This window comes from Eretmochelys imbricata, chromosome 5 (assembly GCF_965152235.1).
Source record: "Eretmochelys imbricata isolate rEreImb1 chromosome 5, rEreImb1.hap1, whole genome shotgun sequence".
Lineage (NCBI taxonomy): Eukaryota > Metazoa > Chordata > Testudines > Cheloniidae > Eretmochelys > Eretmochelys imbricata.
Window position 1 is genome coordinate 12873946 of NC_135576.1, and position 12641 is coordinate 12886586.

Consider the following 12641-nt stretch of genomic DNA (forward strand, 5'->3'; position numbering starts at 1 on the left):
GGGGACCCGCCCGCGCGGCCTGCGTTCTCGGAGGAGCCGGGCTCGCTGCCCCCCCCCCGCCCCTCGCGTCAGGCCGGGCTGGGCGGAAGAGCCCCGTACACCCGCCCCCAGCGCGCCGGGACTGGCAGGAGGCGCGGCCTCGGGTGGAATCCGCGTCTCCCCCTCTCCGGGCCGGGGAGGAAGCCCGTGAGGTGAGGCCGAGGCCGGGCCCGGGTCCCGGCGCGCTGCACCGGGCTGGGCCCCGAAGGGATGCCGGGAGGGGCCTGCGGCCTTAGAGTGCGCAGCGCGGGCTCAGTGCGCGGGCGGGAGGGGCCCGGCTGAGGGGCCCTGCTCTGGTGCCAAGGCGCCGGGTGAATTCTGCGTGGGGGTGGGATTCAGGGGTGGTTCCAGCACCCCAGTGCCCGTGTGAATGCCGGGCCCCCTGGCGGGAGGTCACATCCGCACCCTTGAGCTCCGGGAAATGCAGTTCAGCGCACCAGGGGGTGACTCTTAAAAACTTTATAGCTTCTGGGGCGGCTTTCAGGAGCCCTTAGATGTATCTCTCTCTTCCCCCCCCCCCCATTTTACCACATGGCGGGAAGTGTGGGAGTGCAGCACCTCACTTCTGGTTTCAAGAGAAGCCCAGTAGAGACCTTTAGTGTGTCGGGATTTGTTCCAGTCAAGGCTGTGGAGTGCCGTTTGAAGTGGGGGCCAATAGAATTTGCTTCTCTGCCTGACCTTTCTCTTTCTCTCAGGCACCCCACCCACCCAGCAGCCTGGTCCTCTGGCCCATGAGTCCCTACACCCATCCTCTCCAAATTTTGAACCAGTGATGCTGCAGTCTGGCATGTGAGGTTGCAGCACCACTCAGGTTTGACCCAGTTGCCCTTCCATCATGATGGAGGGGCAACTGGGCCAAATTGGAGTGGGTAGCATTGTGACCCCGGTGCAAACTTGAGTGCTGCCGCAACCCCGTGTGCCAGGTGGGAATGCCATTCACTCAGATTTGGTTCAGCTGCCCCTCCGTCATGACACAGGAGTGTCCTGAGTGGCGTTGCAACCTGGAGTGTGGGGTCAAAGCGCCCTCAGGTTTGGCTCAGTCAAAAAGTGGTCACGTCCCTCTCCCCCACCACTCCAGCTCTGCTGCCTGTCATTCTAGTTATAAACTCTTATGCTCATCCCATCTACCTTTAGGGATCTTACTTACCATGTTTTTTTTTAATTAATATTATTGTGGACAGAAAGAATACATAGGGGTAACTGAAATAATGGTTCCTGGTGTTCAGGTTTACTAGGTTAGTGCCAGTGAGCACTGATGTGATGTTTTGTGTTCATTCATGTCCTGACTTAAAAGCTCAACTCTCAAGTTTTCCAGTTGCCTTTATAGCCCCATAATCTGTTGTAATTTGATTACTCTAGTTCACTGAATCTGTCTTGACAATGCTGGGAAGCACATTTTTGGTTTCTTAACTTAAATAGTTCTAGAAAGAAATTTACATAATCTAATACCATAATATGTTTTGTTTGAAAAGCCCCTGGAGACAAATGTATGCCTAATTTATGTAATAAATAATAGACCTATCTAAATTTATGGAAAAGTTCCAATTCAAGAGTTTATGATGAGTTCAAATTGTGTTTTCCTTACTTAGGCAAATCTCCCATTGACTTTAATAGGAGTTTCTACTGAGTGACAGTAGGACTTGTCACTGAAGCTTTAAGTTTAAAGACCTTTTAAAAATACTGTAAATAAAACTTCACTGTCCTGCTTGGTGTAAGAGAGACACTATGGCCATAAGTGCACACTACTACATATGCCAGCAATTTATGTCAGTCAGGGGTGTGAAAAATAGCACCCCGAGCGACATAAATTATGCTGGCATAAGTGGTGGTGTGCGCTTCTCCTGCTGACATAGCTACTGCCGCTTGTTGGGGGTGGTTTAATTATGTTGACAGGAGAGCTCTCTCCCCTTGGCATAGAGTGGCTGTATGAGAGATCTTACAGTGGTGCAGCTGCATTGGAACAGCTGTGCCGCTGTAGCTCTCTGGTGTAGACATAGCATAAGCTGTTGAATATATTTCAGATGACATTTTCTAATGTTTGAGCTTTTCTTTTTGGTCCTACTCATTGTTATAAATTCTGGCATTTTTGGACAGACTTTTCCAAAGTTGTCTTCACTCTTATTCAGAATACTGAAGAATCTATTCTTAAATCTATCTGATTCTATGTAACTTAAATATACTTCTGAAATGTTTTTAATCTTTAAAGAAATCAGCCAAATAATTTGTGCTCTGAGAAGTTTACACATTTGCCTTTGTAGTCTTTTTGGGAAGTCATAACTCAAACAGCGTAGTTATAAAGTTTCAAACTTTTGATGATAGCTAGTGTTAATATATAAGTAACACACAGTTTCTGACTTTGTTTCAAAGACGGTTAGAACTCCTGTGTAGAAATACTAGTGTCAAATGTTTTACTGGAATCAGTGAATCTTGGCTATTAAAGTCAACCAAACATAAATCTTTGCTGAAATACCTAACAGTGTTCCTTTAAATATATCAAATTTCTGTTATCTTCTGAAAAGTTTTGGGTGGCACAGGATTTTCTGTGATTTAGGTATAGCAAGCGCACAACCTTTTTTTTTCTACATGAAGTTTAGATCCATGTATAAGTAAATCGGTATCACCCAATCAGTGAGATGAAATGTGGTGCAATCAACACAACAACCATTCCTAAGACTCTAATGACATGCTTGATCAACATGTGAGTGCTGTACTCTTGAGCAGTTTATCTGCTTGGTTAATGATCTGGAAGAGTCAGGTGTTTACAAAAGAAACTGATCCAGAGAAGGGTTTTATTACTTGGAGACTTGAATGGCTGGTAAAATATCAGATAATAATGCCAGTGTACTTATAATACCAGTGTTTTGTTAAGTGAATAATGAGGGGGTGAGGGGCAGAAAAGATGCTGGAAAATGATTGCTGAATATAGTAGCTGCATATGAACAGAAGGATTAAGATAACAGTTCAGATTCATTTTTATCTATCTCTATTTATATACACACTTGTATTTTTTAATTATAAGTGCCAGCTATCCCTATCTGCTTTTCAAACTAATCATTAGTTGGCTGACTTCTTATAGGCATCTCAGCAGAAATGTCTCGAGTAGAGATTCGAAAGAGGAAAAGATAGTGACCTTATGTTTTCAAAAAGAAAAGGAGTACTTGTGGCACCATAGAGACTAACAAATAAATTGGTTAGTCTCTAAGGTGCCGCAAGTACTCCTTTTCTTTTTGCGAATACAGGCTAACACGGCTGTTACTCTGAAACTTGTGTTTACAGTTACTTGTATTTACTTGTATTGTGGTAGTACCTGGTCTCATACTAAAATAGGCATTGTAAAAAGTGCAGCAAAAAGACTACATGCTCTGAAGAGCTTACAGTCTATAAGATAACAAACAAATGGTACAACAAACAGATGATGAAGGAAATGCAAAGCAACAGCCAGGCAACTAAGAATAGCATGATAGTCAGTGGTCACAGCACATGCCATGTAAATCCTCCTGAATTGTAAAAGAAGACATGGAAGCACCTGTGGGAAGCTGACAGACTGGTAGATAAGGCTACCATCAACAATGCAGAGGACATGGGGGTTAATGAAGTAAGGCTGGACGAACAAAGAATAGAAACAGAATTGTGAATGGCCTTGAAGATTAAGTAGGAAGGAAGGATACAGTGGAGAGATCCAAAAAAGGGTATGGTTTAGTCAAAGCAGCAAGTAACATACCTGCTGTCAACTTCACCTGTTGCTCTGATCACACCTCTCCTCTTTGAATCCCTTCACTGTCTTCCCAATTATACTGCATCAAGTTCAAGCTTTCTCTGTTTGTTTTTAAAGATCTTCATGGCCCTGTGTTCTTACTTGCCCATTTCCTTTTGTCTTATTGTGACCACTCCCATATCCTTTGCTCCATCGACAGTGCAAGTTTCATCACAAAAGCATCTGTGTCCCTTGAACCTGTAGTTTCCGCAGATGTTATAGTATAAAGGAGTGGCTGCAGGTTGTATTTGCTTAAAGAAGGTGGTTAGAACTCCGTTGGCTGTGTTTACCCCCCCCCCCCGTTCCCCCCGTCTACACTGCTAACTGAAGGTTTTTGAAAAATTCTTGTAGATTTTAAAGGAACACAATGAACTTTTATTTCTCTGAACACTTTATTACCTACAGATACTAGTAACCTCTAATGTTCCTAAAACTGAAAGGTCACAGGAAAAGTGTCTGTATTTTAATATACTCTTCATTTGACCTCACTGAGTCTGTAACATAATAATATTAAAATGTGACCTAAAACTGCAGATACTGATAGGGGACTGCTGAGCAAGTGTAGTAAGTCTTTTATCTCCATTAAAACTGACTAGACTTGAAGCTAATGGTGTTCATATTGCAAAACGTGTATCCACATTCAACCCAGAGGGCCTTCAGTTTTGCATTTAACTTTTAGCTGTATTGAAAGCCCTAGGAGTTGCTGAGCTACCACAGCACTAGTGCCTGCTCCAATGAAATAGTGTTATCTCCCTTAGTCTATTTATAGTGGTGATGATTTCCATGGTGGACTGACAAACCAAGCTGTTCAGTTCTCACTAATATATGTGTCATTAATCACATGATCTTAAAAGCAAGTCAGTAAAATTAGTATTTTCTTCCCTTAGTTAATTGTACTGTTATAATTGAGAGGAGTATAGGGGTTTGTATAAAAATCCATAACAAAAAATACTTGGTGTGTAGCATTAGATAATCTTCAGTTTTGGTAACACCTTCATCATAGAGAATTATTATCCCTATGTTAGGTAAGAAACTGAGCTAGAGAGGTTGCAACTGAACTGGTGGCATAGATGAAGTCCAGGCCAGTGTTATAGCCAGGATTAAAACTAAATAGTTCCTTGCTCCCAGCCTGGTGTTCTCTTAGAATATGTTCCCCTGTTCACACGCATCTGTAATACATTTTTCATAACTGAAGAGGCCAACACAATTGTATTATTGTTACCTTATTTCGCTTAGATTTTTGACGCTTATATAGTAATTTTACTCATTCAAGATTAAAAACTAGGCACAACATCTGAGTTAGTGAGATGTTGCTCTTACTCAATTACAGATGGGTTGCCTGAGGCACAGGAAGGTCAAATAATACGCCCATGGGCATGCAGTGGGTTGAGTTCAGATCCAGGGTGATCCAGTATCCTCTGTTTTCTCTGAATTTAATTGTGTAGCTGCCTTTCAAACAGAATATGCATAACTCACTTAGCATAATATATTTACTTTCACAGATATACTATGCCTCTCTTGATGCTCAATCTTTGTGGAGAAATCTTAAATTGTTATGATGTTTACATCAGGCTACTTTTAATCACGAATAACAGGTATTTATTTAAGGCTAGATGTAGGTATCAGTGTGTGTATTTAAGACACTTTCAAATTTACATTTGCACCACTTTAATTTCAAGAGGTTACTGAAATTATGGCTTTGGGTATTTATGGTGAAATTCTCCTTTTCTAATAGTATCCTATAGACATTGTTTCTCTGTACCTTCTTAAACTTTCCAGAAAGGTGGACATGCGTTACCTGATCACATATGGGAAATTTAACTCCTATCCCAGCCTGCTCCATCAGTGTTTATCAATGGTCTTGAGTTTTAGTCATTGATAAAACTGTACAAGGCTTCCTTTCACAGAAGCTGACATTACTGTTTCCATTTTGGGTAAACTGAGGTGAAGCAGTTAAGTGACTTGCCCAAGTTTACAAAGCGAGTGGCAGAGCTGGAAATATGCCCAAGGAGGCCTGACTCAATCCACTCTAAATGATAGATTACAATTGCTATTGCACTCTTTTTCTAAGTTAGATAATTGTCTATTTTGCTTAAGCAATTATTCCAATATTTAAATGTACCCTATATTAGTTTGTCATAATGCTGATATCCATCTCTGGTAATGCTGGGAAATCAGGCTGACATTCGTTAGCAGGAAAACAGTTTAAGACTACTAGACTTCTCAGTTTTATCTTGGCTTTCTAATCAGTTGTCAGCTTCCAGTCCACCCACTTCACTCTGCCAGTTCTGTCTTTTCTGAGAATGCTTTCCCAGGGAATTCAAGATGACTGTATAGCAAGAACTGGCACAGCCTCTTAGGGAAAGAGGTGGTGAGTACGGGAGGGGGATTGGAGACTGACTACTGATTGCGTATGCTTGTCACTGTGGCTGAAGTTAAAATATTTTAAGTGAGCTCACTTAATGTAATATTTTCTATAAACTGTGTGGAATCTCCCACAGAAAAAATACAGGGCCTCAAAGCAGTTTGATCCAAACTTTCTACTTTATGCGGAGTTTCTCTTCTTCCTCTTTAGATGATCACTGATAAGGACTGTTAACATTGGGCATTGGTACAGAGCAATAATTTAAAAAACCCTAATACTACAAGTTCAGTACAAACAATATGCAAGTTGACTTTCAGTATAAGGCATTTTGGATAAACTCGTAACCTAAAGAGATGGTATGAGTTACCTGTTGAATATATAATACCATTGCTGTTAGATGGACTAGATCTAATAGGTTGCCTCCGTTACCACTTGTAGCCAGTCAGGCACCTTTGACAAGACTAGAGGCATTCAGCAAAATAGCTGCAAAGAGAAGACTTTTCTTTGTCTTTAGTGAAGCAGAAACTGACCTTTGGGGGGAAAAAACATGCTATGACTGACTTTAACATTTGATAAATGAGAAGTATTTAATATCTAAATTAACATATTTGAGAGGAGAGTGAGGTCAAGCACACTGCAGGCTAGTCTGAGGACGCTGACAGTGCCTGTAGCAAACCCTGTCTCCAGACTGTCAAGGTAGCACCTTTCACTAGCACTAGTTCACTTTAATTAAGAGGAAAAGTAGAGGAAGTATTGCAGTTGTTTATTCTCTTCTATAATATTAAAACCTTGGGGGTTAATGATAAAAGCACAGTGTAGCAATGCGTGTTAATTTCACTGAATGAGGCTGCAGCAGTATTTTCATGCTAAACTCTGTAGCAGAGCTTGCAGGTACAGCTAGCAAGAAAGTTGGCGCGATTATAGTTGGCTGTTGCTCCCTGTGACAGACTGACAATATTCTGTATTATCCTGAATAAATTTTATGGAATTAAGGTAAAATTTATTGAATTAGGGTTAATATCTCTGAGGTACGTTGTATTAAAAATGCAATTATATATGTGTTGTGGCATTGTATATACCTTCCGTAGTCGGGGATGTTAATATACTTTCTCCTATCAACCTTTTGAAGCCACCCCTCTGGAGAGGTCTGCATATATTAGTTCAAACTGGATTCTCCAGGGCCCAGCGGGCAAAGAAAGGGTTTGTGGATAAATAAGCCTGGTTTTAAACTGGCTCAAGGCCTTCTTCCTCATCCAGCAAATGGACAGGACCCTGATCCATGGAGGGTCCCAATCCTTAGTGGAGGGTTGGAAGGGCTGGGTGCTTGTTCTGAGCTGAAGCTGTGATGAATTGGTAACTGCAAGAACTCCCCTTTGGTTGTGGGCAGGTGGAGAGGGGAAGGGTTTGAAGGACAGTTCCTATTAGAGCTCATTTTAGGGTTATTTTCATTTCAGTAGGTTCTTTCATTGTTTTCTATGTGTTTTCTCTGTAATGCTTTTTACCTTAAGAGGCTTGCATGGGAAGTGCTGTGTGGTGACTTATATCTGTAGCACCTGATAACCTTCTCTAAAGAGAAAGCAAGCAGGTGTCCTCAAACAACCTGACTGTACTGGGAAATATACAGTGAAGTCAGGGAACTGTGCAGCCTGGAAATAAGCTGGTCAGAAGGGAGAGGGATGCGGGTCTCCACCCAAGAGAGGTGGAAGCTGGAAGCCTGAGAAGAGTAGGTGCCCTGGCTGGACAACTGAGGAGCAACACAGGTGCAATTGAACTGTGAAACTCCCTGGCCACAGAATACCTGTAGTTTTCCAGGATTTACAATACAGTTTGTTTAGCAGCATGTAAGCAGAACACCTGATGACAATATTTTTCAAGACATAAGGAAATTGATGCTGTATAACGTGGCTGATACCCTATCTATATCCATGATTTCATCCAATAAAATGTACTATATTTTGAAAACTGACTTATAGCCTTAATTAAAAGCGGTGTGCAGTAGCCCTTTGAAGGCTGTGGGTTGAGCCTGGCTGGATATCAATTCAGCATGGTGTGAGGGAATTCAGGAATGGTAGGTTGCTGCAAAACATGCTAGGACGGAGTGCCATGGAATTCTGGTTAGAGAGGAAGTTTTCACAACCCAATTTAAAAAAAAAAAAATTCTAGGGCTATATAGATACTATAGAGCCTATATAACTCAATTTTCAAAAATAATTTGAATTTAGAGTAGAGACTTAATTTTGTCACACATGATCAGAAAAGTTTTTTCTTCTGTTTTTCCCAATATGTGTAATAAATCTAATCTTTTTTGTCTATATACTTCTTTGCTGAAGTACGATACTTGGATAAGGGCATGCAATTAAGAGTGAGGGGATTTAAAAATACAAACTAGTGAATGCTGTATTCTTTTAATATTAGGGGTCTACTATAGGAGTGGGTGGTGAGGTTCGGTGGCCTGCAATGTACAGGAGGTCAGACAAATCAGTGGTTTTCAAACTTTTTTTCTGGTGACCCAGTTGAAGAAAATTGTTGATGCCTGTAACTCAACGAAGCTGGGGATGAGGGGCTTGGGGTGCGGGAGGAGGTCAGGGCTCTGGCCTGGGGGTGCAGGCTCTGGGGTGGGACCGGGAATGAGGGATTTGGGCTGTGGGAGGGGGGCTCCGGGTTCTGCGGGGGGCTAAGGGCTGGGGCAGGGAGTTGGGATGTGGGAGGGGGTCAGGGTTTTGGGCTGGGGGTGCAGGCTCTGGGGTGCGGCCAGGGATGATGAGTTTGGGGTGCGGATTTGGGCCATGGGCTTATCTCTGGCGGTTCCCGGTCAGTGGCACAATGGGGGTCCTAAGGCAGACTTCCCGCCTGTCCAGGCATCGCGGATTCCGCTGTGCCCCGGAAGTGGCTAGCAGCAGGTCTGGCTCCTAGGCGGAGGCACGCAAGCGGCTCTTTGCGGCTCTCACCCGCAGGCACCGACCCCCATTGGTTCCTGGCCAATGGGAGTGCAGAGCCGGTGCTCAGGGCAGGGGCAGTTTGTGGAGCCCCATGGCCCCCCCTGCCTAGGAGTTGGACCTGCTGGTTGCTGCTTCCGGGGCACAGCATGGTGTCGGAGCAGGTAGGGACTAGCCTGCCTTAGCTGGGCAGCACCGCCAACGGGACTTTTAACTACCTGGTCAATGATTCTTACCAGAGCCGCCATGACTGAGTGCCTTACATTTCGCAACCCAGTACTGGGTCGCAACCCACAGTTTGAAAACCACTGGACTAGGTGATCATGATGGTCCCTTCTGTCCTTAAAGTCTGAGTGAGACTATTTAAAGGGAATAGTGTTGTTCTCTAAACATGCTAGGTTTACCAGCTTCTCTACTCTTTTCTTACAGTGTGAGGGTGATATTACTATATTTCTCCTACTGCCAATTCAGTATTGCCTTATTCTTCTTCAAAAACAAAAAATAATCAATGCAGGTACCAGAGTACTCAGGAGAACAATCCTATGCTAGTGACTAATAAATTAAAAGTGCCTCTTATTTAGAGTTACCAGTAGTACCATTCAGTCCATGATGCTGCTATTACCAGCTGGAGGGGAGAGAGTGGGTTTGATCATGCATCCTAGGGCCTCCTTGAGCCAGAATAGTTGAAGAGCATATTGTCCATTTATGGAATCAAAGTGCGTGTAGTTGAAACGTAACAATCATCTGCTTTCATTCAGCTTTAGTTCTAAAATTCCTCTTCTCCTGCCTTGTCCTCATAACTTATCATAATTTACTACTTATCTACATCAACTGATGGGCAGAATATTATAATACATCTGGTGCTAAATATTCTTGGACTCCCATTAGCATCACAAGAAATTTTATGCAGTCATAAACAGAGCAACTGTGCTAGTGGTCAAAAGAATCTTCACTCCCACACCACCTGCAATATCTCAACCCAGACTGCAGTTGACAGCTTCAGACCAGAGTCCCTCTCATTGTGAAGAGCTCTCATGCCTCCTTTGTTGAAAGGATCAAAATAATTATTTTATTACAGTAGTTCTCGGGTTCTCAAGTCTGGTCAGTGTCCCATTGTTAAGAAGTGTATAAACATGGAATAAAAGACAGTCCCTACCCTGAAAGGTTTATAGTCTAAACTGAGAATTTGAAGTAGTCTTTTATGTGACCCAATTGTACAAATGGGAATTCTTAATCAGAAAGCTGTGATTTATATCAAATGGACCTGTTACCCCCGTGGTTGTTGGAGAGTAGTTGGGTTCTCTATTGACCAACATTATCAAAGTTTCTCATTGTGGGCAATCGCACTGATCACGCTAAATTGCACAGTAACCTAGATAGTTCTCGAGCCAACTAGCAACCCCACTTTTGTCCCCAAAATTATCAAGAAAGTGGTGCTGAGAATAGTCCAGCAGAAGCTGATCTCAATCAATGTTCTTAGACACTTTAGTCAGGTTTCAGATGAGGATATGGCACTGGTACCACCTGTACTCACTTTCCAAATGGGTATATATATTCATCCTGCTGGGTTTATAAGAACGGCCATACTGGGTCAGACCAAAGGTCCATCTAGCCCAGTATCTGGTCTTCCGACAGTGGCGAAGTACCCCAGAGGGAACGAACAGAACAGATAATCATCAAGTGATCCATTCCTTGTCGCGCATTCCCAGCTTCTGGCAAACAGAGGCTAGGGAACACCATCCCTGCCCGTCCTGGCTACTAGCCATTGATGGACCTATCCTCCATGAATTTATCTAGTTCTTTTTTGAACCCTATTATAGTCTTGACCTTCACAACATCCCCTGGCAAAGAATTCCACAAATTGACTGTGCGTTGTGTGAAAAAACTACTTTTTGTTTGTTTTAAATCTGCTGCCTATGGATTTATATAGAGGCAATATGATATTCTCTGTCTTATTATCTATCCCTTTCTTAATGATTCCCAACGTTGTTTGCTTGTTTCACTGCCGCTGCACAATTGTGTACATGTTTTCAAAGACTTATCCCCACTGACTCCAAGATCTTTCTTGAGTGGTAACAGCTAATTTTAGACCCCATAATTTTATCTGCATAGTAGGGATTATGTTTTCCAATTTGCATTACTTTGCATTTATCAACATTGAATTTCAACTGCCGTTTCGTTGCAGTCACCCAGTTTTGAGAGATCCTTTTGTAGCTCTTTGCAGTTTGCCTGGGACTTCACTATCTTGAGTAGTTTTGTATCATCTTCAAATTTTGCCACCTCACTGTTTACCCCTTTTTCCATATCATTTATGAATATTCTGATTAGTACTGGTCCCAGTACAGACCCCTGGGGGACACCCCTATTTACCTTTCTCCATTCTGAAAACTGACCATTTAGTCCTACCTTTTATTTCCTATCTTTTAACCAGTTACCGATCAATGAGAGGATCTCCCCTCTTATCCCATGACTGCTTACTTTGCTTAAGAGCCTTTTGTGAGGGACCTTGTCAAAGGCTTTCTGAAAATCTAAATTCACTATATCCACTGGATCCCCCTTGTCCATGTGTTAGCAGCAGCTTTCAGTTCTGTTTGATCATACTGTGCTATAGACTTCTATACAAGAGCTAGCAATGATAGATAGACCCAAGTTTGAATCCATGCTCTGCCTGATTTGGAGCAGTGACCTGAACCCAGGTGTGTTCAAATAGCTGCTCCAAATTATGCAGATCAGTGGTTTGAGGGGTTTTGTGCAGCTCTGGTGAGTGCCCGAACCACTGGGCTATTAGCTATTATGGGGCAGATGTCCGTTGAGAGTGCGTGTACGTGTGAGAGAAAGAAAAAGGGCTGACCTGACTTAGGTGCCTAACTCCAAGAGGGACTTAGGCACCTAACTACCTTTGACGGATGGTGCTTAGATGCTGCACCTCTCCATGGAATTATTACTGGCTAGTTTAGGCAGCTCCCCACTCAGTGTGTTGGCTTCTGTGAATCCCTCTTTTAGGAACCTAACTCTCCCCATAAAATGCAGGGGGAGGCTGGGCACTTAACTTGGAGCTGTAAATACTACTGGCTGGCAGGGCACCTGAGTCCCTTTGTGGATCTAGTGTCTTCTGTCTCCATTTTTAGGAACAAGCAGTTTATAAAAATCCATTTCCCTTGAATTCAGAGGGAAGAAGTCTTGTAGATTTGAAAACGCCGGCTACTCACAACAATGGAATATAGACAGCCAGGCACAGTGGAAGGGAAACGCTTAACAAAGCGAACACACCTTAACTTCTGTCCTCTTCTCCTGTATATTTAACTCATGAATTTATTTTAGCAAGGAAAATGAGTTTGCTTGGTTCCCTTTCAGCTGGTGAGTGCGTATAGAGTGCCGAGTGCAGGCTCATGTCCTACAGGTATGTTTTGGATTATCTTGGCTGGTCAGTCTTGACTAGTTTTCTTTAATATTCTCCCTTTTTCAAGTTCACCTATATTAATATTTTTAAATGGAGGTTTTTTACTCTAAATTCTTGCTTGCTTATACTGGAAAAGGACTTTTTTTC

The 12641-nt window shown here is 42.7% G+C and overlaps 1 protein-coding gene across 3 annotated transcripts in view; it reads left to right on the forward strand.

Annotated features, from left to right (window-relative positions):
- ARK2N (arkadia (RNF111) N-terminal like PKA signaling regulator 2N) overlaps positions 1-12641 on the forward strand; it is an 80417-nt gene that overhangs the window by 201 nt on the left and 67575 nt on the right. The window contains exon 1 of one of the 3 annotated variants that reach the window (XM_077816643.1): positions 5312-5388. The exons of the other annotated variants lie outside the window; for them this stretch is intronic. The gene's annotated coding sequence lies outside the window, so the exon portion shown is untranslated. Of the gene's footprint in view, positions 1-5311; positions 5389-12641 lie in introns of those variants that run through there. 3 annotated transcript variants of the gene reach the window in all.